At 46.5% G+C, this 28,000-nt stretch overlaps 1 protein-coding gene and 1 long non-coding RNA gene across 4 annotated transcripts in view; both read left to right on the top strand.

The window, feature by feature from the left end:
* The window catches only part of CCDC3 (coiled-coil domain containing 3), an 80,521-nt gene that overhangs the window by 15,937 nt on the left and 36,584 nt on the right, over positions 1–28,000 (top strand). The gene's annotated exons all lie outside the window — the stretch shown is intronic.
* On the top strand, positions 77–16,361 carry LOC140847854 (uncharacterized). The gene is made up of 3 exons (XR_012128060.1): positions 77–4,929; positions 12,885–12,961; positions 13,628–16,361. It is a non-coding gene; the product is annotated as an uncharacterized lncRNA (long non-coding RNA).

Here is a 28,000-nt window from a genome sequence, read left to right as displayed (position 1 = left end):
AAAGCCACATTGCAAGAGGCCATGGGGGAGGGGAAGGAAAGAGTGTGCATTAAGCCCTGGAAATGGTGGAGGAGGAGCCCGAGGGAGAAGAGGGGGAAGTGGGGCCACTGGTGGATCTGCTACCCAGGCCACCGCCAGAAGTACCATTTTCTCCTGTTTTATTAAAGGCCTGCCCAGTCTCCTCCCCAGGTTGTGGAGCACTCCATGCTCCGCCCCTATACCCAGGATGAGCTGGTGGACATGAGCGTCCGGTATAGGCAGAGGCTATCGGAATCTCTGCCTACATGGCTTTTACGTCTCTGGGATATGGGGGTGGAAAACACTGTTGTGTTGGGTCCTAAGATGAGTAGAATAGCTTCCCTGACAACTCACCCTTCCCTCGGGCACTGGTTGCAAAGTGCCTGTCACGCCTCAGGGAATCAGACACTCCTGGAATGGCTGACAGCTGCCATCAGGGTCATTTGGCCTAATTAGGGTGATTTACCATATTTTCCCAGTAGCTGGAAAACGTATGCAGAGTTCCAGCAGGTACTGCGGGAATTGAGTATGAAAAATACTATCTGTAATATGGACCCCCAGGGCCCTGATGAGGAGGTGTTCACTATGGGAATGAGAAACCTGGTGCTGCATACAGCTCCCACATCTCTCCATCTCTCTTTGGGTCCCTAGTGACTATTGCCCCCCACCTTAAGTGAGGCCACTCGTATTTTAGCAGGTCTCGGGGGAGTTGAAATAAGGGCATGGAGGGAAGTACAGGCCATGACTGAAAGGAGAAGTACAAAAGGCCCCGTGAAGGTCTTGAGGACGCAGATGTGGGTTGATTTGATAAAGGCCCGGGTAGTGAAAGAAAAACTTGATGGGCAGCCAATAGAATATTGTTAGAACTGTGGCACCAATTAAAGCCAGAGCAGCAGTTCCAGCTGCTGAGGTCCAGGAAACAGAAAACAGAGTCAAGGCCTCATGCCTGGCCTGTGTCCCTGCAAAACTTCATGGGAGACAGTACTCAGGATTTGCCTGAGCCCTCACCCCCATGGGAGGACCATTGGGCATCGCGGTTCGACTGAGGGGGTGGTCAAAGTCCCCACTTTAGGGGACATGGTGAGGACCAGAGGCCACATGTAGAATTAGCAATTCATTGGTCCCCTGTGAATGTACAGTGTCCTGGCGCTGGTGGACACTGGAGCTGAGTGTTCTCTGATTCATGGCAACCCTGAACATTTTCCCAGGACCCCTGCTGTGATAGATGGCTATGGGGGTAAGGCAATTAGAGTGAAGAAAGCCCAAATCCCATTGGGAATAAATAGGGTGTTTACCCCCAAAAGAGTATACTGTGTATATTTTTCCCATCCCTGAAAATATTTTGGGGGTAGATATCTTGCAGGGCTGGTGGTTACAGACCACTGCAGGGGAGTTCAGACTGAGGGTACATGTGGTAAAGGCAGTTCTGAGGGGACATACTAAGCACACACCTGTAGCTCTGCCTGTACCTTGGCGGGTGACAAATAGTAATCAGTATAAATTGCCTGGGGGTGGGAGACACAAGGAAATTGGAGAAAATATACAGGAATTGGAGAGGGTGATCATCATAAAGCCCACTCATAGTCCTTTTAATTCTCCAGTGTGGCCGGTGAGAAAGCCAGACATCTCCTGGCATATGACTGTGGACTACAGGGGATTGAATTAAGTCACACCCTCTTTGCATGCTGCTGTCTGCTCTATAGGACATTCTGGACACCCTCAGCCATGAACTGGGAACGTATCATTATATAGTAGACCTTGCTAATGCTTTCTTCTCTATTGACATAGCACAGGAAAGCCAGGAACAGTTTGCCTTCATGTGGGAAGGCTGGCAGTGGACACTCACTGTCTTTCCACAGTGGTACCTCCACAGTCCCACCATCTGTCATGGACTTGTAGCCCAGGACTTGGCCACATGGCAGAAACCGCAACAGTGCGGTTGTATCACTACATTGATGATATTATGCTCACATCTGATTCTCTTTCAGATTTAGAAGGGACAGTTCCTAGAATGCTGCAACATCTACAGGAAAAAGGATGGGCTGTGAACAGCACTAAGGTTCAGGAACCTGGTTTGTCTTTGAAATCCTTGGGGCTGTCTGGTCCGGTAAAACTAAGGTTGTTCCTGAAGCAGTTATAGACAAGGTCCAGGCTTTCCCCACCCCTACCACTGTGGCAGTATTACAAGAGTTTTTGTATCTTTTGGGCTACTGGAGAGTGTTTATCCTGCACTTGGCACACATTCTGAAGCCCTTATATTGGTTGATATGGAAGGGCATCAGGTGGGACTGGGATGAGACCTGTGCAGCTGCTTTTACTGTTACTAAGTTGGCAGTCAAGGCCATACAGGCCTTAAGTGTAATGGACTCATCAAGGCCCTGTTAACTAGATGTTCATGTAACCAAAGATCATTATGGATGGGGTCTTTGGCAGCAGCTTGAATGGACACACCAACCTATTGGATTCTGGTCACAACTATGGAAAGGAGCAGAGGTCTGGTATACCTTGATAGAGAAGTAAGTGATTGCTGTGTACCATGTCTTCCTGGCTATGGAGCCCATTACTGGAAGAGCTCCGACCAAGGTTATAACCACCTATCCCATCACAGGGTGGGTGTGAGACTGGACCCAAAGCCATGGAGTGGTGTGGCACAGAAACCTACATTGGCTAAATGGGGTACATATTTACAGCAGCGTAGTGCCCTCTCTACTAGCCCCTTAAGTGGAGAACTCCAATGCTTATTGGGGCCAGTGACCTATACCAGTGGAAAGCAGGAAGAACTTGCTTTTGAGCCATTGGTAGCCGAGACTCCTTATCAGGAGGGAAAAGCCCCTATACCTGAAGATGCTTGGTACACAGTCGGCTCTGGTCATGGGCAGCCCCCAAAATGGAGGGCTGTGGCTTTCCATCCTAAGACTGAGACAATATGGATGGAGGATGGAGAGGGTAAGAGCAATCATTGGGCTGAGTTGGAGGCAGTGTGGTTCGTGATCACCCAGGAACCTTCCCCCATAGTTGTCTGCACTGACAGCTGGGCTGTCTATCAGGGCTTGACCCTGTGGCTACCGACATGGAATCATGCCAACTGGATGGTTGGTCACCAGCCCCTTTGGGGACAAGAGTTGTGGCAAGACTATGGGTCTCTGGTCAGATTAAGACTGTTACCATATATCATGTGATGGGCCATTTGCCTTTGACATCCCCAGGGAATGATGAAGCAGACACATTGGCATAGGTGCACTGGCTAGAAAAAAAGCCTACCTTTGATATGGCCCAGTGGCTGCACCGGGGTTTGTTGCATGTGGGACAAAGGACAATGTGGGCTGTAGCCTGTCAGTGGGGCTTGCCATTGACCTTTGGAGAAGTCAGCCGAGCCCGGAAGTAGTGCCTTGTGTTCTCTAAGAGGGAATCACACCAAGTCCCAGGCAACATGGGAGAACGGTAAGGGGGCCAATACCTCTTGTCAGTTGGCGTATAGACACTATTGGGCCTCTGCCCATATCAGTATGCCATGACTTGTGTGGACACCACTATAGGACTATTGGTTGCTTTTCCTGCACATCGTGCACATCAGCAAACCACCAAGAGGGGCCTGGAGCATCTCTTTGCAGTCTATGACTGGCCACAGGTGATCAGGAGCAATCAGGGCACCCACTTTACCTATGTGTGTTACAAGAATGGGTACAACAATTAGGAATAAAGTGGAAATTTCATGTACCATATAATCCTACCCAGGCAGGCATGATAGAGAGGTACAACGGTTTGTTGAAATCTGGCCTGAAGTTGGACACCAATAGTCTACGGGGTTGGTCAGTTCGCCTATGGACAGTGCTGTGGCGTCTGAATGAAAAGCCACATAAAGGAGCTTTTGGCCCTGTGGACGTGCTCACACACCTTGCTGCCTCTCCTATACAATTGTACGTCCAAACCAAAGAAGAGCTATTGAAGCCAGGATATGGTCAGCAGAGGAACTTCCTGCTGCCAGCCCCTACTGCTTTAAGCCTTGGAGACACTGTTGCATGGACCTGGCCCTGGACATTTTGACACATGAACCAGTGATGGCTGGCCCTTCTGGCACCTTGGGGGAAAGGCCTGGAATCTGGCCTCCTGTGTATTCCTGGAGTATCGGCTTGAATGGCCCCCAAAGGTTACAGTAGTGTACCCAAAACGTCAGGAGGTAAGAGCATCTTGCAGGGAAGTTTTGTTTTATCTTTATGGCCAGTGCATGTACCTCCCATAGCCCTATATATCTACTCATCCGTCTCTCCCTCAGGGAGGGAGAGAAAGTCTGGTATACTAGACCAGGATGAGATCCCATTCCTGCCACTGTTTTATCACAAGACCACTGTCTTGCATGTATCCTACCTGATGGACAAGGTTTTCCAATGCTGGTGTCATTAAAACATGTATCTTACCACCCTTAAGGTTATTTTCTCTTGCAGTCCTGTGGCCTGAATGTGCCCCCTGGCTGCAGCTGCTGCGTGATTGCTCTGAACCCTCAGCTACTGCCTGCCTATGGAATTGGCGAGCTATGGACTTTGAACCTAGCTGAATCCTCCAGCTTGAGGATTGTCAAGATTTTATGTTGTTGCTATTGTTATGTCATTAGTCTGGTCACAATGCTCCAGTTTTCTTATCCAGAGACCTTTGTGGAAAAAGGGGAACGAGTGTAAGGCAAGATTTCTGGAGGGGTGGCCTGTGAGTAAAATTGTAGCATTTCCAGAGTATCTCGCCTGGTTTTAGTGCATTTGTTTCATTCCTCAGGGGTGGAGAGAAGTTCATCTCTATGTCAGTGGGTAATTACCTGGGCAACTGAGGGCGTGTCTGAACCTGAGAGTTTAAAGGGCGGGGCTTGCTTGCTTGCTGGCTTCTTCTGGAGCAGGGGGAGAGAGATGGCCTGGACTGCAGTTTGTAAGCAATAAACGGGTTTAAACTTTATTTCTCCCTTTGACTGATTTTGGTTTTTAGAGGTATTTTGCCCCAGGATTTCCTCTCCCAGGGATTATAGGGTTATTGTCTGATTACCAAAGAGTATGTTAGGAATCTTACCTCCTAACTCCCTGGTTTTTAACATGGAATCTTAGCCTTAATATGGAGTCCTTCCTGTTCTTACTATACTGTTTATATCCCAGCATTTTTCATCATAGTCAGGAAAAGTTAATCTTGATGTTAATCATGTCCCTGCCCTACATCAGTACCCTAAGAATGCTTTCCTGTGTACTATCCTGAGCAGGTTGGTCAGCAGGGCTTGTTCTGGGCATCAAGGCAGAAATCCCAAGCTTGTGACATGGCAGGAGGAGCTTGGGCAGCAGAGTTACTCTGGAAAGGGGCTGACTCTTCCAAATCCATGGCTCTAGGGTTGGGTTGTGCAGCCTGGACCCCTTCAGTGGTGTCCTGGCCATTTCCCACATTTTCTGCTGTTGGGTGCCCCCTGCCACACCTTGTTTGGATGGTTTGTCATTGTGATGGGAAAGAGCTTGAGTCTGGTGCAAAGCACTGAATGCACACTGAGTATCATGGGCTTTGTCTGTTTATCCCATGGAGACTGGGGATGGAATGTCACAGGATCAATGTTCCATGCCTGGCAGCCGCCTCTCCTGGGCCAGTAAGCAGATAAGCATTGAACCCAAGGATGGGGAGTGCCTATCCTCCGAGGCCCTGGGACTCAGATACATCTTTCTGGTTCTGAGGGCTCTCTCTTGCCCATCTTTCTCCATTCTTGCTCCTCTCCCCACCTCTTCCCAACACATGAAGGAAACACTAAAAAACAAGGCCACACCATCAAAGGTCTGTAGAGCTGAGGGATAAAAACAACAGCTATTCAAAAGTCTTGTGTCTGTTATATTTGTTGCTTTTCCCCCTCAAGGATGGTATAGTTACACTTGAGAAAACCATTAAGAAAGGAGAGAGAACGTTAATTTTCCCTGAGTCTCATGTATTGGCATTCTGGGTGCCCCATGATGCAGTGGTCAGCACTGGACTGGGGAGAGGCCCTGCCCTGGCTTTGAGATCCAGTCCAAGCCACTTACCTTCCCTGGGCCTCAGGTTTTTTGGCTATAAACTGAGGGGTTTGGACTACATCATTTATAAGTTGCCTTTCATTTGACATTATATTGTTTGAGTGGAGGTGATATTGTGTCTGTAAAGATGGTTCCCATGGGGTTGATCCTTGGCTTATATCCTGTATGTGCAAGTGGTGGAGCACTTGGGTAATGAGATAAGGAATAATACCGCATATTCCTGCTCTCTATAGTTTGTAAAATAACGAGGGTGAATGAGGTGGGAGAGGGGGCCCGCTCTCATTTTCAGGGAATCAGGGCAGCTGTAGGAGCCTGGTAGTGAGAGTCTAAGATTTAACTCTTCAGTCCTCCCATTTGTGGCCATCTGTTGTTTTTGCCTGTCTCTTGCTTTTGGTAATGGCCCCCTGACTTTTCTGTGGCTGCCCTTTCCTGTTGACTTGGTCACATGGCTGTGATGTAGGCCTGGCCAATTAGAACTCACATCCCCTGGCCATGGTCAGTGAGAAAGAAATGGGCAGAAACCTAAGTCAGGCCAGTGAGACTTTGCTGGAGCTGTAGGGACCGAGGCTCTCTGTTCCCACTGGGGTATCAGGCTGGAGGGATGCACGCCTGCTAATGCTGGTGGCCACCTGCCTCACGACGTGGGACGAACGAGGGTCAGGTTGACACCAGGGGAAACAGGAGAAGGAGGGCGTGGTCAGCACACCTGAGTCCATCTCTGCCAGAATCTAAAACAAGCCTGGATGTGTCACTTATGGAGACCAATATATTCCTTTTTCTCTGCTAAAGTTTTAGATCAAGTTTCTGTCACCTGCAATTGAATCATGATCAGTACCATTCCTCAGGCACTACTGCCTTCTGCCATCTTCTGGGAAGCTCTTTACCCTTTGGGGTCAATCTGTTAGGATACGTTTGACCTCAAGACCATGCTTAAAGCAGCTTAGACAGGGAAGTGTTTATCGATGTCCTGTAATGAGAAGCCTAGGGCAGTGTGGGCCCAGGAGGTATTTAGTGTCCCCAAAGACTCAGGTCGTCAGGGTCCTTGCACCTGTACTTGCCAGCTTGGCCCTTAAGTTTGTCTCCTGATGGTACAGAGTCACAGCTTTAGAAAGCACCTCCTGATACAGCTGCTTTATCCCAAATGGGAGGTTTCTTTATAAATGCTTTATCCCAGTTTTGGGCATTCCTCCCAGAATTTCTTCATAGTCTTGGTTGGTTTTTTGGTGTGTTTGTTTTTTTAAATTTCATTCTTATTTAGACCAAAGAAAAAAATTCTACTGGCAGCCCTTTAGCAGACTTACCCTCACATTTTTGTTAAAGAAAAACAAAGCCCAACACTAGTTGAAGGTGGTAAAGACAGATTTCATTCAGTACTATTGCAGAAGCAGAAAGAGACTAAAGTATCTACAAACCTGGGCTCCACTCTGATCCATGGAGAGGTGACTGAGTGTTTTAAAGAGGGGATGAGTGGGGCTGAAGCAGGGTCAGAGAAGTAGAAAACTACAAAAACAGGTACAAAAACTGACTAATCCATGGTGGTTTATAAACTTATGATGTGTCCCTGGAGTTGTCCACATCTCTGTCAGGAAACGAAAGCCTAGTGTCTTGTTTTCCCCAAGCCCATCACTATTTGTTTTAACCATTCCTGCTCAGTAGAAATGCTGGATGGAGGAAAATTGGTCTGAAGAATATAATTTATTGAGCTCCCTCAGGGGCAGTCCAGGATATACTGAAAGGCACAGAACGATGGGATGAGGACATTTTCCTTTTTTTATTCTTGATCATGGGAATGGTGCTTTCGCAGAACAAAAGTGTCATGGTCACAAGTCACTGAAACAGGGATGATGTTACTGAACCTGGGTCTTGCTGACACATCAGATGATCCACGGGGCTCATTTTGAACTTGCCTCCCTCTCTTCCCTCCTGACCCTCTGCCCTGTAAAAAATGGACAGGCCTAGAAATCACCTGGTTTTGTCTCAGAAAGGTGGTATTTTTAGAGAGGAATCAGAATGATATGATGGAGTAGAATGCGGAGGACTTCTAATTAGAGAGCAAATAGAATTTTCTGAAGTGAGACACTGCAGGTTGACCAACAGATAGCTCTATGACAAGTTAATTCATTTATGTTTTATTTGAATTAGGATAGCTTAGCATTTAAAGGGATCCTTAATGAAATGGAAATAAACAATTTTGATGACTCATAACTCTGGCACACCAAGGAGTCTAAATGTCAGACACATCCAAACAATAATAGAATTATTCTAAACATTTAAAAAATAAATGATAATTCATTCAAGAGAATTGAAGAGCAGTTTGCTGTTGTGGGTGGTGTGTGGTTGTGTAAAGGACTGGGCTGTGAGTAACAACAGGTGATGTCTAGGTGGGCTAGCCCACACAGTAGGAAATGGAGAGGCAGATGGTAACAGGCAGTTGCTGGACTCTTACGGAAGTCTCACAGGGGACACACACATTGTAACTGTGTGGATCCCTTATATTTTTCATGGATATTAGTCATTTTGGAGCATTGGATTATAAATAGGCAAATACAGAAACTATCCCATTCAATAGTCTGTATCATGGAAAGAAACATAAGATCCAATCCAAAAGCATTTGGGTTGGTAAAGTCTTTCATGAACATTGTGTTTATTTGGATTTAAAATATCCAAATCCAGGAGAAACTGAGAATTTAGAGTAGGTCAATTAATGGGCATTCTGAGTAAACTACTATAGAACTTGTTTTCAAAATGAAGATTTTCAGACATTATTACATTGTCTGATTTTTTTCACATTGGATGAGAGGTTGGCAAACATAGGCCCAGAGGCCAAACCTGGTCAGCTGGTCACACCCAGCCCAGTGCATATTTTTGTATGGCCCCTGAACTAAATCCAGTTTTTACATTTTTAAATGGAAAGTAAGTATTTTGCAACACATGAGAACTGTATGAAATTTGAGTTTCAGTGTGTGTAAATAAAGTTTTATTGGCTCACAGCCCCAGTTGGTTAGATACATATTGTGTGTGGCTGCTTCTGTGCTACAATGGCCTAGATGAGTAGCAGTCACAGCCAGGTGGCCTAGAAAGCCAAAAATATTTGCTTACTGGCCCTTTATCAAAAGTCTGTGCCCCAGCTCTGGACCCCTTCAGTACCTTCTGCTATGCTTTCCTTCCCACATGGAAGTAGGTCCTTTCTCTTGGGGTCAAGCTCTCCTGAGTGTTTCTGTGGGCTGAGTACATCTGCATCCTCTGGAGCTCTTCCTAAGTCACAGCTCCATGGAGTTGAAGCCCCTCTGAGCCATCCTCTTAGCTTGTCCCAGGCAAGTGAGCTCTAAGACTTGGGAGCACTGTCCCTGCCTGTATTTAAGCATTTGTTGCCTGAGTAGCAGACCCATAACTTCCCCCTGTGGAACTGTACTTGTGAAAACATGACCAGCCATTTTCTTCCTACTCTCCTTTGCTTCAGGCCATATAAATATTTTATTTGCATGTGCGTATTTTAGTCTTTTTATTTAGTTTCCTCAGTGTTCCCCCATGTATATAATTGATGGGACGACAATGAGATGGGCTAAGGAGGGGCCAAGGGGTCCAGGAGGACTGACTGGGTTACTCATCTGTTAATTGGTTTGTACCTCCAATAAATGTTTATTGAAGCAAATCCACTGTAGCCCTCAGGGAGCTCATAATCCAGTGGGGGAGTAAGCCGCATAATCAGATAAATTGCAACTGGTTGTTAAAATATGGCAATGGACGTGCACACAGTACAGAAGTAGCATGGGTGAGAACCTAGTCTACCAAGCAGAGGTTGGAGTTAAGGGCGTATGATCAGGGAGGGCTCTGGGGAGGTCACGCCTGACCTGGGTCTTAAGGAGGAGGGTCTTACTTGGCTGGGTCCTCTGGTATTTCAGGCAAAGGACACTGAATGTGCAAAGGCACTAAGTCATATGACAGCTCCACACACTTGGAGAATTTAAATTATTCAGTATTGCCAAAGAATAAAATTCAAGATGGGGTGAGAGGGAGAGAAATATGTAGCTAGAAAAGTAGAAGGGACTGAGATACGAAGAGATGTCCCGGGCCCGACATAGTGCTTAGTTTTGGTGATACTATCAAAGCATTTCAAGCTGGAGATAAATAATCTTGGTTCTGTTTCTAAATAGTTCTCTAAGCCTAGCTGAGTATATTTATTGTCCCTGAGTGAAACATGGTTTCTTAAAAGGGTTAGGGTTGATGTCCATGGCAGTAAATAATTGTTTTTGAGTTTGGGGATTATCCTAATTCATTCCTTCATTAAATTATTCATTCAACTAATATTTATTGAGGGCCTCCTTTATGCCAGGAACTCTGAGGAATTAAGGGCAGAGCAGTGAGCTAAACAAAACCTTTCCTTGGTGGATGTTCCATGCTGACTGGTGCCCAGTCAGTATTTCTGGACATTGTTTGGCCATGCAGAAGGTTTGAGGAGAAGCGCACGGCCTGGTTTTTGGTCTTTTCTGATTCTGGCACAACCATTTTGGCTCTGTCCTCTGTGGGGCTACAAAGAGCCTTTTCTGTTTGTACCTTCATCCCCCCTCAGTCAAAGGGTGCACTCTTGGCCATCTTTGGTGAAGACACCAGACGCATGAGCTCAGGCAATGTGTAGCTGGGGGTTGAATTCCACGGAGGGCAAATCGCACAAGCCATGAAGGAGGAATTCCCACAAGAACACAAACTATCCATTTATTTAGTTAGGGGCTTCCAAATGCTGTTGGCTGGGGCCCACACAAAGAAGAACATTTTAGAACTCAAACACAAGTTATACAAAGTAATGAAAGCAATGCCCTGATACTTTCTATTCATCCTTCTTTAGTTACCCATGGTGCTGAGTTGGTTTCACAGCCCCCCTGTGACTGGATCATAGCACCCAGGCTGAGAAATGTGGCACGCAGTTGGGCATTCCTTGCCTTTAAATAAGGGTTTAAACTTTCTTTATGTCTCCTGGTTCTCACCAAGTACTTGTTGATGGATTGTTTCAGCTTCTACTTGGCCTTTCATAATCCAGCTGTGCACAGACTGAGCCATAGATGACCCGGTCTTTGTGTTACCAGGGACACCCAGTCTCACATGCCCACTGCATACCCTGCCCTTCCTGAGGCGCCAGGGCTGCCCTGCCACTGTGACTCCGTGTGGGCATTACATGCAGTCAGGTGTGGGGAGAGACGCTTACCTACTTGGTGGTGAGTGTCTTACAGGGGGTCTTGCTGTCTGCTCTGAATAAATTATCAGGATGTGATAACTTTCCCTTGGGGAGACCTCAGGTATGTGCTTGTGCTGCCAGATCTAGTGGGGGGCATGGGCTTTTCTGAGGGTTTCTGATGTGGGTGAGAAGGCAGGACTTTTAGAAATGTTTGTTTTCTCTCTTCTGATGGTGAACAGGAGAGAATCTGGGATAAGGGGGCAGATGACAATCAAATGCACATCTTTCTGAGTTCAGCAAGCCCGACATGCTGAAGCATTTCATGTTGTTTGTTCTAATAGAACAGTTCCCCTCCTTCTGCTGTTTGCTCCTGACCTGATCTCAGTCATAATGGCTGGAATCGGATAGGGTGATGGATGAATTCCTTCCTTTAGATTCCTGCTTAGCATTCCAGAAGTGCAGTGTCCCTTTTCTATTGCAGTGAAAAAAACCCTTGGGCAGAAGCAGCCTCATGGTTCCTTGGGTTGATTCTTTTTCTTAAACATATACTACTTTGCAGAAAAGTTTCTGTTAGCCTGAATTCTCAGGCTTGATCACAGCTATTTATTCATTTGATAAGTATGTACTGAGCTCCAGCATGTCTGGGGAAGCCCTGGGGTGAGTCAGTGCTTAAGTGAGAGCTTCTAGAAGGCTGGATGAATAAGGGTCAGCTCCCAGGAGGAGATGGGGCTGGGTCTGTGCCTTCAGGAGAATTTGGATTATGGGAAGGGGAAGCTGAAGGGCTCAGCCTGGAGAGGAGAGAGTGGGGTAGCACAGGAGGGGATGGTGCGCCAGGAGAGATCACAGGTAGAGGCACCTAAAGCAGGCCGAGAGAGACAGGTGTGGTGCAGATCCCAGTCCATTCGCCTGCCACTTTGATGCATGCATCCCTAGGCCTGCACAGTCACTGAATATACAGAACCTCTGCCTATAGTCAGCATCTTGTTTCTTGCAAGTCTGCACCATTGTGATTGCTTCCAGAGAATTCCCTGGTTTCTACCTTCCTCTCGTCAGAAAACTAGATATTGTGGTATTAATGGAATAGTCTTTTGTCCAAGAATCTGATATGACCTCCTCAAAAAAGCCAGGCTATTCTTTCTGTTGATTAGAACCAAGAGGCCACTAATATAAATTCTCTCTCAGTGAGCAAGCCATTCATGTTGTGTTGGGTAAACTGGTATGTATTCTTTAGGATTAGGTTCAGCTCAAGGATCAGCAATCCCAGGAGGTGTAGGTAGAAGTTTATTCCCTCTCATGTGGAAGTCAGATAGTCCACACTGGAATGGAAGCCTGGGGTCAGGTTCCTGGTCTGGTTGCTCCTTTGCTACTAACTTCAACACTCAATCTAAGATGTCCACTCCAGCTCCAGCCCTCACGTCTGCATTCCAGCCAGCAGAAAGGAGAAAAGGGTACAAGAAGGACATGGCTTTTCCCTTTATGAATCACTTCCTAGAACTTGTATCCACCACTTACACTTATCTCTCATGCTGGGCTTATTCAGGTGGCTGCACTTGGCTCAAGGCAGGTGGGGAAATGTGGGCTTTATTCTGGTGCTCTCCATTACCTAGGATAAGGGAGAGCCAATATCGAGGGGCCTTGACAGTGGTGTTTGGCTCTTTTGTTCTCTTCCCTCCCAGGAGCCTGAGAGGTCGTCTGCGATGTCACTGCCTGCTCACCACCAGCTGCTTCCCAGGCATCCCCCTCATGTCAAAAGGTAGAAAAGGACAGGCTTCTGAGCGGTCTTGAATGCTGCCCCAAACTTTTGGTCTTCAGTGGGTCACCAGATATTTATTTAGTGCTCTCAGTGCTCTGAGGCATCAGACACGGGGTCTACAAAGGGCAAACCCTCTCTGACAGTGAGCTCACATTGGGGTTGAAGGGAGAGGTCAGCTACTGAAGGAAAAGTCCTGTGAGTGGAAAGAAGGGGTCTGAGGCAGATGCCATGTGTGTGCATCACCTGTGTGCCATCCACCACATCAGATTCTCACCCTGCCATGCCAACCCTGCGAGGCCATGCTCTCCACATTCTGAGGTCAGTGTGGGATGGCAGCTGAGAGTTGGGCTCTGGAGTCAGACTGTGGCTTCAAAGCCTGGCTCTGCCACTGCATGGCTGGGGCATTGCAGATCTCTTCTCTAGGCCTCAGTTTCCTCATCTACAAATGGGGGATGATGCTGATAATGGCAAGCATCCCACAGGATTGTCAGGAAGCTGTGCTGAAGCATAGTGCCTGGCCCCTAGTAAGGCTTCTGCAAATACCAGCCATTATTACTATTGTCCCAAGGGAAATTGGCAAGCCACTCATTTCTTCACGCAAGAGGCATTTTATTTAGTAAGTATTATAATGCTAAGCACCTCCTGTTTGCCTGGTTCCATGTACAGCACGGAATAATGAACTAGAAGACCTGGGTTCTTGCCAGCACAGAGATGACGACCTGTTTGGGATACAAGACACCAAGGTGAGGCTGTGCCACTTTGTGGTGAGGAAAGCAGGATAGCAAACTCAAACTATAGTGTGTTCCTATCATCCAGGCACAGAGTAGATGCTCAAGAAGTTTTTGTCATAGGGAACTGAGCAGAAAATAACAAATGTGGAATCTTTGGCCACCTCTGTCATAAACTTGAAGAAGAGTGTCATCTCCTCAGGCTCACTGGAAACTCGAATACCGATCATATTCCCCACACACCAGCTACGCAAGGCCTTGACAAACTTAACCCAGTCTGGACACCCCGTTTCCCCCAACACCTCCTCCTGGGGCAGCCTCAGGGCAGGAAGGTGGCAGTGGCTTGAAGGCCACGTCAGGCTCGCCAGAAACTGGGTGGGAGGCAGTGCTGTGATTTCCTTCTGGAAACAGGAGAGTTTGTCATAGAAATAAGCTCCACAGGTAGAAAAAGGAGGGAAAACTAGTAATAGGAGCGCTGGCTGCTCTCGTTTCTTTTTGTTTTTTTTAAAGATCTTTTCCTTCTTGTGGCTTCTGTCCTCCCTTATCTGAGTTGGGGAGGGGCTGTCATGGGGGGAAGGGGGGCCCCAGGAAAGAGCACAGTTTTGAGGGAGCATGGGCTGAGATGAGGCAGGTTGATCCATCCCCAGGTCAGGGGACTGGTCCCAGGCAGCGACTCTCCTGGGGAGGGTGCCTGTAGGCAGCAGGAGGGACACAGCAGACGGGGAGGAACCTGACCTGCTGCAGTAGCGACGGGGTTTGAGGCGAGGCCATGGTGAGATGTAATGCCTCACCCACCCTGTCTGGAGAAGTGGTCTTCATCTTTTCTAGTTCATGGACTCCTTTGTGGAATCTGGTGCAGGCAGTGAACCTCTGCCAGAAAAATGCATTTATGTATGTGCTGCACTTTGATTCATTGTCTAGCAGAGCACCACTGCTGCAGAGATGAATTAGTCCTGTTCAGGGATCAGAAGCCAGGGCTCCCCAAATGTAGTGCCCCCTTACCACCCCCATCCTCCCTGGACAGAGCTGGATAGACCCTGGCATGTTCGTGGATCCCTTTTCCAGACTATCTGGCTGCTCCCTGATATTGACCAGTTCTTCCTTCAGAACTGGGAACACCAAGGGTAGGCCGCAGATTCTTTCTCATTTAATTCTGCCCTGCTTAGCTTTGGAACAGGAGACAAAGGAGAGGGCAACTGTCTGCCTGCTGTGTACACCTGACATATTACTCAGCTCAATCCTCCCAGCAACATAGGAAGTAAACCTGACTACGTGCTGAGGCACAGAGCTAAGAACTCGAGTGATCAGACAGTCATGCAACTAGCTAGTGATTGAGTGGGATTCAAACTCAGCTGTGTCTGACCACAGAGCCCGATATTATTTCTGCTCTACCAAAGGGCTCACCCTGCTTTACCCCCCTTTGACTAGGGAACCACCCTGACCCACAGGTGACTATTGCAGAGATGAATTAGTCCTGCTCAGGGATCAGAAGCCAGGGCTCCCCAAATGTAGTGTCCCCCTAGGCGCATCCATAATGTGGATTTTATCAGTGTAACTCTCACAGGGCTGGAAGGCTTCAGGGTCCTTGTGGACTGCCCCAGTGCTGTCTCCTGTGTGCCAGTTGTAGATCTGAAATGCAGCCATTACGTCCACCTCTGGTTCCTAACTATAAAATCTCATTCCCAGGAGCAATAAACTGGGGCTTGGCTTAGGAAAAAAGCTATTTCAATTACTCATTTTCCAGATGTCTTATTTTTCTTTTTTGTGTTGTTGCTTCTCAAAATGAAATAGTCTGATGTATTCTGAGCTGTTTTCTTTTCTGAGTAAAACATCTGCCAATGAGATTTTTTCAGAAAACTCAGTATGTTTTCAGGCATCTAGGTGTGGTATGTTAACACAGAAGTACAAATAAAGATGGTAAGGCCCTGAAATGGGCATTTAATCCATTCTGGCTTGGTCTACACTATTTTTTAAAGCCTCCAACTTCCTTTCATGAGCTATGCTGGTAACTAACAATTTTTATGTTTGGGAAATTTAAGGGTTAGCCAGTTAGTATATTTACTAAGTCATTGGCTATAAAAAGAGTTATTTTTTGGTCACTCTTAATGGAATTGACCAGGCCTTAGTTTGGGCCTATAGGTAATTATTGTGATTTGGTCAGAATTTCTCTCATATCAGGCAATAATATGCTTCATGGCCCCCACTGAGAGTGACCTTCAGCATGTCTAATTTTTTCTTAGAGGGCAGCTGATATCTGGACAGAATTGATCCACTTCTGCCATTTTTTACATATTAATTACCTTTTTTATAAATATAAAGCTTCCTCTTCATGCAGCTTAAAACCTACAGGTTCAGTGCATTGAGCACTGGAGTAGGAATTTACTTTATGCAAAAGGACATGCGTCCTATTGGGATGGGAAAATTAGAGGATGCAGGTATGTTAAGGCATAGGGAAGGAAGCTGAGGAGCCCTTATTTCTGTGCATATGTATATGTGTGTGTGTTATACACTCATACTTTGAGCCTATATTTATCTCTAAAGTAGGAAGCAGAGTCCCCTGCCAAGAGTGAGAAGAGAGGTGGTCAGAGGGATTTAAGGAGAGCGTGGAAGGCTAGAACATACTGTTGTAAGGAACAGGAAAGAGCAGTGACTTGACCCACAGGAAGGGGAGTTACCAGACAGAGTTGAAGTTGAAGATGCTGAATTTGTAGTGGAAGCAGTCAGCATCTGAGGGGCAGGTGGAGAGAAGATTGATCTCTGGCTAGATCAGGGGCCAGTGTTTTGCTGGGGGTGTTTATTAAAAGGACAAGAAGGCAGGGGGTTGAGGGTGTGGACAAGAACATAGTGAAATTATGGACCATTGATTCATTCATGCATTTAGTTTTAAATATTTACTGAGCAACCATGGAGACAGCATGATGAGGTAGGGAAGGGGTGAAGAGGGGAGTAGCTGGACACACTTGAAAAATATGGAAAGTCAGGTGATTAGAAGCCTCGGGAGGCCAGGAAACAACAAAGGGGGTGAGGGCACGAGAACTCTGGGGGTAATAGAAGCCAGTGTCATACTAGCCCAGTATGTGTGCTAGGTGGTCTGGGCTCTTTGCACACATTAACTCATTTAAATCAGTCAGTAATCCAATGAGATAGAATTATTATTCACATTTTATAAGCATGGGATGATGGTGTTACTTGTCCAAAGTCTCCCAGCTTGTGGGTGGCAGAGCTGGGATTTGAACCCAGGCAGTCTGGCAGCAAGCCTATACTTCATCACTGTACCACACTGCCTCTAGGAACTCTGGGTAGAATGGGACGAGGAGAGTTAAAAGTGGAGTGGCTCCAGGTGGTGACGGTGTTGGAACTGCCGTAGGAGAAAGTGGCTAAAATCAAGATTGTGGGGTGCACTCTCCATGTGATTACTGGTGGCCCCTAGACTGCCAGCTGGACTAGGGGGAGGGAGGACTGTTGGCTGGGGGCTAAAAGCATTTAGGAGTGTGGGATGGTGATCTGAAGGCCAGTGGATGACAAAAGGAAGAGGTGACAGTGGTGGTAAAATTAACAGCCTGAGCCCCAAAGCTCAAGGGTAACAGGAGGAGGAATAGCTCAGCAAAGCCTTTGTTGGGACAGGAAGCTAAGCTGCCTCCCGGCCCTGAGCCGAGGGATTGGGAAGCTGTGTTCTTGGGGAGGAGCCAAGCTTCAGCGAAGGAAGGCAGATGGAGGAGGGTCCTTCTCATGGAGTGGAGATGTTTGGGGATTTATTTTCTACACTACAGAGGTCCAGGGATTTGGAAGGCAGAGAGTTGAGGGAACCTGGGTGAGAGGCATAAGGACACAGGAAAGTGGAATGAAAGGAAGGCTAAGGATGGGAGATTGAAGGGGGCCAGCCTTCTGGGTGATGACTGGGACGTGGGTGGACTTCGGCTTTCATGGTTCCACGTGGGGCCCTGGTATAGACCTCACAGGCCTCCGGGCAGGGTGGCCTTCCACCTGAGCCCAATGTGCTCGCCACAAGCCCGCAGCTTGCCTTTAGCCACAGCAGCCTGCTAGGAGTGAGCGAACTCTAAGTCAGCAGGGTTTTTGACCTTTCATGTACTACACAGCTCTTGGACAGCCTAGCGAAGCTTATGCACCCCTTTTCAGAGTAATATTTTTGAAAGCATGAAATAAGATGCCCAGGTTTACAAAAGTAACAGATTATCTGTATGCTGTTTATCACAATCTAATAAAACAAATTTGGGATATGGAAATACACATGTCCTATTATTAGCACATCATAAAATAAGAACTAGCAACAGGTCTAATAACAATTCTAATTTCAAAGTAATGATGAGCATAGATAATATACTGAGATATAATGTGAGCTGCAGAAAATCTGTGGTGTCTACCGGTGACAAAAGTCTTGCTGTGGCTTGCTGAACATGAGCATCACAGAAAGAAATGTCATATTTCAGTTAGAGATTAGTGCAAATGAATGCATAATATTTTCCCACCCAAATCCACCTAGTCTCTGGGTGGCGGGGACCCCTGACTAAGAGCCCCCGCATAGAGGAAACACAAACGTGGGACTTAATTCTTGAAATGTGGACAGTTTAGGATATCTAGCTTTTTCCATTCCACCCTAAATGCTATATGTTGTAAATAAGTAATTAGAACCTGGTAACGCTGATAACTGTTGCTAAAGCTTGTGAATTAGTTGTCAGAGCTTTACATTCACTTCTGTCCCTCACTGTGTAGAGTCAGATTTGGACCAGAGCCTGGGACAACAAACATGTCCCTGGAGTCCTCACTGATGCCCTGTTCTTACACTCCCATCCCTTGCTTTGAGCTCCAGATCTCCTTCCAGAACTGGGTTTCTCAGCCTTAGCACTGTTGACACTTGGGGATGGATACTTTCTCCTGGTGAGAGATGGTCCCGCACATGACGGGGAGTTGGACAGCATCCCTGGCCTCTGGTGGAAGGAGCTATTCTGCAAGTCATGACAGCCAAGATGTCCCCAAAGGCTGGCACAAGTTCCTTGAGGGCTAAAATCACCCCTGACTGAGAACCGTTGCTCTAGGACACGGTTCAGTTGTTAACCCTATGGTGGCAGCCTCCATCTGCCACGGCAGTTGTCAGTGGCACAGGGAGACAGTGCTGCACATATCAAAATGATGTCCCTCCCTTAAGTGCCAAATTAACCTCTTAATAACAACACAGAGAAACATTCACAGATCGAGAGGAACTTTCCTCCCAGTCCTGAGAAGAGAGCCCTTTATATTATTCATAGTATTTGTCAACAGAAATTAGGTAATGCTTTTCCCCCAGATAATACATGCTTATACTCTTCACTCTGCTCACTGTCTGTGAAATGCATTTGTGACACGGAGTTTTTTTGAGGACATATTTCAAACAGATGACCTGTTATCAATGAATAGAAAAGAAACTGAAAAGGGTTATTTCATAGAGAAACTTTATAGTCTCTTTCCTGAATGGCTTTTTGGTAAGATTAGAGACGTATCTGGTGAAAACGATTTGGCCAAAGTTCTGCCCAGAGCAAGTGCTGGATGACCTCTGGGATTTGGTTCTAACTGTGCAATTATGGAAAATGAAGAAAATCATCATCACCAGTTGCTCCCAAGTTAGTATGCTACATAGACATGTGAAGTGTAATTTTACTCAAAAATGAAACTTAACTATGAGTTATCGTTTCTTTCCCACTTTGTATTTGTGCTGCCCCAGGAATGAAATGGGAGGCAGAGAACAGACTGCTTAGATGCTGCCCCCTCCACCTGCCGGGGCACCAAGGGGCAGGGCAGGAAGGTGGATCCCTAATGACAGACTGGTCCAGGTTCACATCTCCAACTCACTGATTCATGTCCTCCTGTGGGTATCAAGTGCTGTGACACCCAGAAGGGCTGGGGGGAGACTTCAGAGAAAACTGCAGAGGAAAGTGATCATCTCCTGCTTTCTCTCTCTTCCCTCTTGTCGTATTCTTAATTCCCCTCTTCTCTTCTGAGCCTGGGGCTTTGAGGACTTTTTCTTCCCAAGCTGTCCAAGCTCTCTGAGAGAGAATGAAGTTTGGATTTGCTATAGGCAAGGGTTGGAAATGGTTCCCGTGGTGCCGGCTGACTAACTCCTACGCCTCGGGCCACAGTTGTCAGAGTGTCTCCTCCAAGTGCTGAGGATGTCCCTGTTAAGTTGTATTTGAACAGCATTGTGATGCCATTTACCTGGCTGTGTTTGGACATGCTGGGGCCTGGGTGTGCACACCTGCATTCCTTGACGGCTCCCATCTGCCCCAGCAGGCCTCGAGGTTAGAAAAAACTTACTTATGAATTGGTATTGTCATCTCCTTCAAATCTAGGGGGGCCCACTGAAGCCCTTTCTCAATTTTAGTTACTTTTCTGGATTGTGTGTATAGCTTGGGACTGACTATACTTGTGAGTGTAGTGCTCTTGAAATGCAGACTGCATTTCACTTGACCTTAAATTTAAAGAAGCCCCTGCCCCCGATGATTGTAATGGGTCCATGGGATTCTGATGTGTCTCAAATTGACTGAAATTGGTTCAGAGAATTCCTTAGGCAATGAGAAGCAGTCTCTTTGGGGTATTTTGGAACAAAACATGTATCAGAGAACTCACTCTCAAACTTCCATGTTACCCTTCTTTATTGATATGGTGGTAATCATCATCTCTAGGAAAGATCTGTAATGGAAAAAGATCTCTTTCTGCCATTTCATAACACAAATGACCCAATTTCTCTTAAGAAACCAATGGCCTCTAAAAAAAAAAAAAAGGTGTGGGGGAGGATATTATAGCACAAAAGAGACTCAGGACCTGTAACAACCAAATGCAATACAGGGGCCTTGTTTGGATCATGATTTAAACAAACCAAATAATGTATCTGTGAAGGCAGTCATACTGAGTTCTAGCTAATATTGAGGAATTGTTATTTCTGTTAAGTGTGATAAGGGTAGGGTGGTTATGCATTTTAAAAAACGGCATTATCTGCTGGAGAAGCCTACAAAAGTAATTTTGCATCTGGTGATGTAGTAACTGGGATTTCCTTTAAAATACTCTCAGAAAATCCCCGGGGAAGGCCCCATGGAGAGATGAAACAGGAGAGGCAGCGTGCTGGGAGCTGCTGAAGGTGGGTGGTGAAGGGTGTCTGGGAGCTCTCGTTGTACTCATTCCTCTACTTTTATGTGAGTTTGGAAAATTCCAAAACAAATTTTTTTTTTTTCAAAGATTCCTTTTCTGGGTGGAAATGGAAAATTGGAGCTGGCAAACATCCCATCAGCTGACAGGAGGAAGGCCAGGGTATTGGGTATCTTTCTTCACTGCTGATAGCCTCTGAAAATCTTTAAATACTTGGTTTTTTACAAGATGGAAGTTTCTTTGAGGAAGTGGCTATGTTGTATTTATCTTTGTAATGTCCACAGTGCTAAATCAACATTTTCTAGTTTACATCATATATTTTTATTTGTTTGTTTTTAGGGGTATAAACATTTATGATTATAATGTCTTCATGTTGAGTTGACCCTTGATGCGTGTGTCCCATTATCCTGAGTAATACTCTGTGTGCTGGAGTCTGCTTTGCCTGATAGCAGTATAGCCATGTGAGCTTCCTTATGCCAAGCACTATATATAAATCTATATATCCTTTGCATTCTTTAACTTTCAACCTATTTATGTCTGTGTATTTAAAGTCCATTTCTTGTGAACAGCGTACAGTTGGGTTTTGCTCTTGTGTCCAATTTGATCATCTTCTTTTGATTTGACAGTGTTTAGTCCACTATTTAGTGGTTGGTCTAAGCCTACTGTCTTATACTTTGTTGTTTTTCTCTCTGTCCTGTTGGTTACTTGACCTTTGCTCCCACCTAAATAGAAAAACAGGATGCACAGTGAAGAAAGTAGGCCTTCTCAGCATGGGTAGATTTAGAATTTCCAGTGTCATTGTTTACATCACATTCCTTGGAAAGCGTGCTCCTGGAGCACAATTCCAGCACATCATGACTGAGGACCCCCTGGAGCTGGGCATCAGAGCAGTCCTGCCCCACCTCGTATTGGGCCTCATAGCTAAGCCCACTGTTGCCTGCCATCCTATGTTCTGTTCAGCCACAGTTCTTGGCCTACTTGAGAAATACATACATGGCTTCAATACATGGCTTTAGTATCCCATCCAGGGGAGCTTAGGTATGTCACTTTCTTAGGCTCAAAATTTGATGATCACCATGAATTACACACAGCCCAGTGCACAGTGTAGAGACCAGCATGTCGTGACTAAGTCACAGCGGTCTGTACCTGCCTCTCGTGACTAGGTCACAGCAGTCTTCAACCTTCACCTGTGCTCCCCAGTCCATACCATGGATCTTGTTTGGTTTCTGCTCTTGATTGTCCACCTGTTTCTACCCGACCCAGTGTCCTAGACCCCACCCACACTGGAGCACCGTCCTGCACTCCAGCTGCATCCCCAGTGTCCAGCTGCCCTTCTCTGCTCCTGCCCACCCTCTCCTCTGAGTCCACCTATTCCCTGGACTCATAGATGGTGGCTGCCTGGCCTGCTGCTGGGCTCTAGGCACTCGCAGGGACTCACCGGCTCATCAGGGAGGTGTATGGGTGATCATGGAGGACACTGCTTTCTGTGCCTCATGGGCACAAATACCCCCGGCAGATTCTCCCTCTGCAGCCCAGTGAGGCCTCCTAAGGCCTGTGCTCCCTTGTGCGCTGGCCTCACAGGTTTCCAGCCCCTCCCAGCCCTACTCCTTCTTGAGCTTTCCCAGCCCTGGGCAGACCATCCGTTAAGCACAGTGTTCTGCATCCACATGAAAATGGGTGAGAGAATTTCTTGAGATGCAGGGTCATCAGACCATAAGGGATCTTGAAAAATGTAATGTGAGAAATGGTCCTGGCAGCCAGGGGTGTTCACCTCGGGATAGGATGTGGAGAGGCCATGAGGCTGTGAGGACCCTTTGGCATGCTGCCTCGATTCTGTGTGACTCCAGAAGCAAGAGCTCAAACCACCTGTTGTAAGGTGCATGGGTGTATCTCCCTTTGAGATGGGTAGCTGTGCAGGAAAACAGTGGGCTGGATGCCAGGCATGGTCAGAGGGTCCTGTCACTGGGGGTGAAATGACTGCCAGAGGAACTGGGGGTTTGCCTTCCCTGGGTAAATGGTTGCCTCCAGGACCTTGAAACATGTGATCTGATGGGTTTTGATTTTGAAATTATTCTTGATAAAAACTGAGCCACAGAGGATTTTAGAGATCTTGATGATCTTTTGACTAGGATCAGTTACATATTGAATATAAGCCAAAGGAGTGATGAATACACCCCAGTTTGGGGACCTTAGAAGCCCTCCCACCAGCTGGATTTCTCAGCCCCTCGAGGCATCTCTGCAGGCTTTGCTGCCTACATCCCTCTCTGGAACCCCCTCTGCATCCGCCTGCTTCCTGACGGAGACCCCCTGAGCTGACCTAGGTCTTTTGCTCCCCAGTGGAATTCTCCTGCGACCCTGTGTTTTATTCAGACCATCTCTGCCTCCCAAACCTGTCTTTACCCCTGAACCAGATGGGTTGCTCTCTCTCCTTCGGTACACAGAAGCTTCTAGAACTTCAGGCTAACTCCATCCTCTGTACCTGTGCTCCAAGCTACCAGGTCTGCTCACCGTCATCAGTTCTCACCTTCCACCCCTGCAAGTTTTTCTTGAAAATCTCTAGCCACCCTCACTTTGTTCTCTTCTACTCTCCACATTCTCCCACACTCTTGGGACCCAAGTTGCTATCATACTTTGGAGAGTCTCATATGCAGGCAGACAACACACAGACCGTGACAGAAAAGTAGAAGTTGCAGCCTGGATACTCCAGTTTGAAAATCTCTGTTGCCACAATGACATTCAGAGGAAGAAGTCAGGGATTTTTAGAGATTTGTAGAAAGGCAGTGGGTAGGAGCAGGGAAATTAATGTTAATGGAGGCCCCTTGTGGAGAACACACCTGGCTGTCCCACTTAGCCTATTCTCAGAGTCATCAGGGTTTAGATATTCTTAGGCTGACAGATTGGCTGCCATGGCAACACAGTTATAAATTCTGTTTTGGCAACCAGTTTTCACTTCAGAAGGCACTCTAGGATTTTTCCTTCAACTCACAGGCCTAGGATTTCCTAAAACAAAATGGAAGAATATAGCGAGTTTGATTTTGCTCAAAAGCCTTTGTTTCCTCCTGGTGCAATGCTTTTTGTGTCTTAAACCACACTATGTGGCAAGGTAGTTTAAAGACAGGATGGGAAATATGGAATGTCCAGCTCAGTGACTTCTTTACAGTTTTCTGGGACATTGAGAAGGACTCTTAAAATTCAGAGCTTCAACTAGGAACTTGCATGATTGTCACTGATGGTACCAGATGCTTAAAGTAGAAATTGAGGCTGTGATAACTTCTTCGTGAAACCAGTCTCCTTCAATGCACAAAACTGAGCTCACTGATGACTCTCACACCAGACCTAGTGTTTCATCGATCCACCAAAAGAGGAGATTCCACACTCCATGGGGATGTGTGCATTGCTGAGTTCAGGCTTCCTGATCAACATTTGCAAAGATTCCCATGCTAAAGAAGGTTGTGTCCATAGACGATATGCTAATTAGGATTATTGACTTGAGCAGTTTAATGCACTTACTTTTATTGAGTACCCAACAAATTCCAGGCATGGAGTGAGGGTGGTGATAAAGACACAGACACACATGTTGCTTTCAAATTACTTATTATGGGGTATAGAGGTGAAGACAAGTGGGTATCTGGCCCTGATGTATATCCAAAAGGTAAACCTATCTCTGTATCTTATAACCAAATATACTTGGTTTTAATGCTTGCTTCTGCAAGACAGATGAAAAAAGAGAGGTTCCAAGTATCTTGGGAGTCCAAAGTGGGTGGATTACATGCAGTCGAGGGGTCCAAGAAAGGCACTGTGAAGGTGGCAACAGAGACTGGCCTTGGAGAGGGACTGTTTAAGCTGGCAGGGGTGGGGGGATGTGCCAGCTGCAGGAGCATATTGGGAGTAAAGACTCAGAAGCGATGTTTGGGCATGCTCAGAGAACAGTGAGACTGGTTCAGGGTGCCTGTACTTCAGTGTTGGTGAAAAAGCGCTGCAGTCTAGTAGGGCAGCTTGGTGAGGACCATCTCCTGGGAGATCTGGCTGCCTTTGAAGGTTTCTGAGCAGAAAAATGATGTAATGCAAGCCAACATCATGTGTCCCCCAAGCAGGGGAGCATCAGAGATTACTTTCCCTTCTAGAAGATTAAAGTTACAGATGACAGGCCCATGGGACGTCTGTGGAAGGCCATTCCAATCTGGTTTTGTCTACTAAGTTTCTTTCCTGTGTTTTGAGGCTTTCAAAGCCTCCAGATGGTCTCCTTCCCCCCAACTGACTTTTAAAAATAAGTGATTTATTATTCAGATCTGGCAAGGGACTGTCTTTATCGCAGTCACAAAGTGGGGAGGGAAAGAGAGGATGTCAGAAATATATCAGACGTTTGGCAAGTATCAGACCAAGAGTATGTTTACCAGAGCCCAGAAAGCTCTGGGCTCCCCTTGTAGGCTGTTTACCGGCATTTGGAGAATCGTCTCTTTTAATGCATTCCATGCTATGAGAGACCGCCTCTAAGTGGGCATTTTCTGCCAGGCTCAGCCAAAGGGAAGTGGTTAGAGACAAAAGCTCATTAGAACACAGACAGCAGACAGCCAGACTCTTACTTTCTACCACCTCCTGGGATAATTTCAACATTCTGGGTTCCCATGAAGAGGATGTTGTGGGAAGAAGAGCCAGGAAGTCAGGAAATGACACAGAGCAGGAAAGTGAGAGAGACAGGGTAGGAGCGGGAGCAGGTCAGGGTCATCCTAGAGACAGTGTGACGGTGTGCCTTACAGCTCTGCAGGCGCCAGGCTCTGGACAAGCATCTTTTTCAGTCCTCACAACCATCCCACCAGTTATATGCGGTGGCCCCACTTTGTGGAGGGGTGAATAGGCTCCTCAACTGCCCAGGGTCACTTAGCGGCCAAAGGAGGTGCCAGCTTGTAACCCAGGGCAAGTGGTCCCAAAGGGCCTCCTGACACGGAGAAGCCTGGCCAGGAGGAGGCTTCGGGGAGTCAGCCCATGTGCAGACCTGGGCCCTGTGGGCAGGGGGTCTGGCCTGGGCCGGGAGGAGGCCCTGGAGGCGGGGACCACTTGGAAGCCTGTGCAGTGTAGGCTGCTTGTGCTGCAGGCTTTATTCACAAACTCAGCACTTCTGTAAGCCAGGAACCATCTGGAGAAGTGGGCATCAGTTTGCAAGGGCAGAAGATGATAGAAGTTAGGGTAAGGTGGAAACGCTTAGGGAGTCCGAAGGGTAAGGCCTGGATGGGATGGTGACAGTCACACAGCACTGTGATTGTCCATAATGCCACTGCACTCCACATTAATGATGGTCACCAGGGTAAATTTCATGTTCTGTGTAAAACCACAGGAAAAAAATCATTACAAAAACACAAGGCATGGTTTTTCCACTGCTCTGTGAAGCCTCCCAGTGGGCAGGCCTTGGTGGCTCCAAGTTCAAGTTCAGAGGGCCCTTTGGGGTGAGTGGAGGCTGGCTGCCACTCTGGGCCTCTGGGCTGACCTCCCAGTAGACATGCACAAACTGCCTTGGGGATAGGACCCTGGCATGGAGTGGTTCTGGCCACAGAGGATGTATACAGTTTGAATCAAAAAGTCACCTTCTCAGGGGCTAGAGTGGAATTTGATATTTATTAACTGTGAGTTTGTAAAAGCTGGGGTTGACGTCCTTCCTCACTTACAGTGCCTCCTTAATTCATTTTAAATTGAATATCCAGACCTCTCGCAAGCAGGATTAGGAAAGGGGATGAGAGTCAAGCATCCAGAGGGGTGGTTTTCAGTTTTGGTTTTTGGCACTAAAACTGCCGTGTCGTAGGCAAACACCATCATGTGTAGTTTACCCATGTTTTTCATGAGAGTTGCTGGATGGGGAGGTTCTGCCAGAGAATGGGAAGAATGTCTTGTGTGCTGCCCAGGGCCGGCAATAGCAAGGGCGGACGCTGGGCCTCTGGAAGCCTCCACTTGAGCTTCTGTTGCACATTAAATCTCCTGGTCAGAGGACCTCAGTTGTCTGTTGGAGAGCCTGAGAGCATGGCAGTACAGCCATTCCAGATGGATGGTCCCATTCAGATTCAGGCTCCATCTCACACCATGGGGCCCAGGGCAGGTTACTTCTCCTTTCTGAGCCTCATGTTCATAATCTTTAAAATGGGGGAAATCATACACCCTACCGGATGGGCTGTGTCAGAATTTAATAAGAGGATATGTCCAAAATGCCCAGTACAGTGCCTGGCACATAGTAAATGCTCAATAAATAGACTATAGGGAGGATAAGGTCCAACTGTAGATCTTGGTGCCTTGGTAAATACCCCTGCCTCTAGTCACCCCACTCCCCACCCACCCTTTTTTTTTTGCATAGATGGTATACTGCATGAATGATTCTAAAGCTTGGTGGAGTTTTCACTTGATTTTATATGTTGTAGACATTTCCCCTTACATCTTTTAATTTTGTGTGGTGTTTCACAAGGTGGACAGGCTAGAGTTTTATTTAGCCATTCCCTTCCTGACAGGCATAAAAGTTCCTACTTTCTCAGTCTTAGAAAGAATTCTACAGTGACCATCCTTTTTGTCTGCTTAGGAACATCTGTTCATATTTTTCTAGATGGTTGAGGAGAAAATATAACTTTTATAGGTTAAATCCCAGAATGAAGTGTACAATTTCATGCCTTTGTTCCCAGAATAGGAATAACATGGAGATAGAATCAAGAGTGTATTTTAGAAAAAATAATGGGCAGGGAGATGAATCAGAAAAGCAAATTCTTTGGACTAATTTTTGAAGTTATATAATAATCAAATATTAGTCTGTAGTTTTTGATCTATTTAAAACATGTACAGAGCTGTGTAGCTCTATACATACTGTATTTTAAGATTTTTGTAGCATCTTTCTGGATTTTAAAAAACTTGGCAAAAAATTTTTGAAGAGGAATATCCTATCATACATTAAAACCAAGTTAAGAAAAGCTACAAGGTATTAGTGTACTGACCCACAGCTAACCAGGACTAAGTAGATTCAGTCAGACCTTAGTATAAGGAAGAAGCCCAAGAAAGGAGAAAACAATCTGGGGGAAAGGAAGGAGTAGTTAATAAAATGGGGGGAATAACTGATTTGCTATTTGAAAAAAAATGGATATACTCATATTGTACCATATGCCCAAATAAATTCTAGGTGAATTAAATAAATATGAAAAATTAAACCTTA

Source organism: Manis javanica, chromosome 2 (assembly GCF_040802235.1).
Source record: "Manis javanica isolate MJ-LG chromosome 2, MJ_LKY, whole genome shotgun sequence".
In the NCBI taxonomy this organism is placed as follows: domain Eukaryota; kingdom Metazoa; phylum Chordata; class Mammalia; order Pholidota; family Manidae; genus Manis; species Manis javanica.
The sequence above is the reverse complement of the archived record's forward strand: the minus strand, read 5'-3'. Positions and strand labels throughout refer to the sequence as shown.